At 36.5% G+C, this 3,040-nt stretch overlaps 1 pseudogene; it reads right to left on the reverse strand.

Annotated features, from left to right (window-relative positions):
• LOC103273539 overlaps nucleotides 1-2,261 on the reverse strand; it is a 14,930-nt pseudogene extending 12,669 nt beyond the window's left edge.
• Nucleotides 2,262-3,040: the final 779 nt, after the last annotated feature.

The following is a 3,040-nucleotide window of genomic DNA, read 5'->3' on the forward strand; positions in this document are numbered from 1 at the left end:
CTGGGCAACTTGGTGAGACCTCATCTATACAATAAATCAAAAATCAGCCGGGTGTGGTAGCGCGCACCTGTAGTTCCAGCTACTTGGAAGGCTGAGGCAGAAGGATCACCGAAGCCCTGCAGGTCGAGGCTGCGGTGGCCGGGAACGGCCACTGCACTCGAGTCTGGGGACAGAGTGAGACTCCAACTCAAAAAAAAAAAAGAAGAAAAAGAAAAAGAAAAACAAGACTAGACTTATTCAGACCTTGAGGTCCAGTTTAAGGCAGGTTTATCAGTACAGGTGTGGGGGCAGTGGAGAGGGTTTCATTGGGATTGGATAAGAATTATGATAGACTATTAGAATTGATAGGAAAAGAAAAGTGACAATTTTGAGGATAGGAGTTCAAAGAGTCTTGGGATGTGAACTGTTGATGCTTTCCATTAAAGAGTTTTTGGGTCTTTTTGGAAGTTCCTAAAATGAATGATAAAGTTACTTCCTGTAATGAACAAATAAACTTTTATCTTCTCAGCCAAGAATCTACCAGAATAATAAAGTTATAAAGTTGTGAAGACAGATAAATACCTGGCTCTTGTCTTTCAGGTCTCTGACCTGTGACATTCTGCTGATCTGCTAACTGCCTCTGTGCCCTCACTAACAATAATCCACTGAGCACTTCAATGAGTTTTGTAATCCAGTTCTCTTACAAGTTAAAGGACTTCATTTATTCCCTTGGTTTTCATAATTCCTGTTTCCTCAGAAAAGACTCTCTTATGCCAGAATTACTTATGCACCTCACTTTCTGTCTTATTATGAGGTCAAGATTTGGACGTTTTGCCTAGAACATGATTTCAGCAGGTGCTTCTCTCCTGTCTGGGGACATGAATGTGATTTCAGCCATTCTATTCTTCCAGTGCCTAAGAAATATAGCATTAAGAGTAAAAAATATGGAGTTATGCACATAACTGCTATACTTATCAACTTACTGACTGAAAGAGTAGAATTTGCTGACACTTGCATTGTTAATGCTTTCTCCCACTGTTGAAATTGGTGATATTGACCTAACGGATTTCCCTATTACCTCCTACAGTGATTTTTTTCCCTAACAGCTTTATTGAGACATAATGCACATACCATAATTTCAGCCATTTAAAGTATACAATAGTTTTTGCTATGTATTTTTATTGTGGTTATGATAGATAACATAAAATTTGCCATTTTAACCATTTAAAGTATATAATTCAATGATGTTACATTCACAATGCTGTGCAACCATCACCACTATTTCCAAAACTTTTTCACCACTCCAAATAAAAACTGCACCCATTAAGCAATAATTTCCCATTCTATTTTCATGTATTTGGGGACTCTGTATAGATGCATATACATTTATATTTGTTATATTTTGCTAATGGATTGACCACTTTATTATTATAAAATGTCCACTATCCTTAGTGGCTTTTTTGTTTTAAACCCTAAACCCTTAGTAACTTCTATTCTACTTTCTGTCTCTATGAATTTGCCTATTATAGGCCCTTCATATAAGTGGTATCATATAATATTTGAGTTTTATTGTTTGATTTATTCCTCTTAGCATAATGTTTTCCAGAACTTCAATCCTCTTTATGATTGAATATTTTATTGTATCTGTAAGACATACTTTGTTTACTTATTCATCTGCAGTTGGACCTTTGGGTTGTTTTTACCATTTGGTTATTGTGAATTATGCTGTTATAAACATTTATGCACAAGCATATGTTTGAGTCCCTGTTTTCAATTATTTGGGTATATACCTAGGAGTGGAATATGATAATTCTATGTTTAACTTTTAAAATAATTGCCCACCTAACCCTTAACTGTACCCCACAAAACTATAATAAAAATACTGATTAATTATTAAAAAAAATAAATAAATAATTGCCAATTCATTTTACACTCCCACCAGCAATGCACAAAGGTTCTAATTTCTCCACAACCTCATTAAAGTTCTTATTTTCTGTTGTTTTGTTGTTGTTGTTGTTTTTCTATCATGAATGACTATCACATGAGTTTATTTGGGCTCTGAAATAATGAAATAGCAACATGCACCTTTCCACTAAGTGACTTCTTGGGTCCTGGCCAACATAGAACTTTGATGGGAAATCCTTTGGCCTTGGTGCTTCTGTATCATGGAAGAACCACATATCATGTGTCCACTGCTTCCATACTTTAATCATTTCTTCTGATTCCATCTTTCCCTTAATGACCAGAAGATCAACCACCCTGGGGATCTGCGACTTGGACATTCTTCATAAACATTTCTCGCTTTATCCCATCCCTGGTTTCACAGTGCACACTGGAATAAGTGCACGGTATTTGACATCTCTTGATCCCAGTTGCAGCACCACTTGTGCACCCTCCACTTGGCCTCGTTCATGTTCCATTCATGTCCTGACTGAAAATGGGCTTCACGGAGGTGCTGGCAGTAGGACCAGTCCGGTGGAGTCCGCCTGCCGCCATCATGCTAAAGAAACTGCCTCCTCGACCCCGCTCCCTTCTTTTGTTGTTTTTTAATAGGCATTCTAGTAGATTATGTGGTAGTGGTATCTCATTGCAGAAGGGGTGACTTATTGTGGTTTTGATTTCCCTAATAACTAATGATGGTGTTGAGCATTTTTTCAAGTGCCTACAGGTCATTTGTATATCTTTCCTGGAGAAATGTCTATTTAAATCCTTTGCTCACTGTAAAATTTGGTTATGTTGTTGAGTTGTGAGACTTCTGAGAATATATATTTCTGGATACTGGACTCCTATCAAATATGTGATTTGCAAATATCTCCTCCCTTTCTGTGGGTTGTCTTTCACTCTCTTGATTATGTCTTTTGATGCACAAAATCTTAAAATTTTTATGAAGTTCAATTTACCTATTTTTTTATTTTGTTTCCTGTGCTTTGGTGTCATATTTAAGAAACCATTGCCAAATCTAAGACTATGAAAAATTTCCCCCATGCTTTCTTATAAGGGTTTTACAGTTTTCACTCTTTTTTTTTTTTTTTTTTTTTTTTGAGTTGGAGTCTCACTCTGT

Source organism: Carlito syrichta, unplaced genomic scaffold, assembly GCF_000164805.1.
Source record: "Carlito syrichta isolate Samal-C Ts95f unplaced genomic scaffold, Tarsius_syrichta-2.0.1 Scaffold112228, whole genome shotgun sequence".
NCBI classification, from domain to species: Eukaryota; Metazoa; Chordata; class Mammalia; order Primates; family Tarsiidae; genus Carlito; species Carlito syrichta.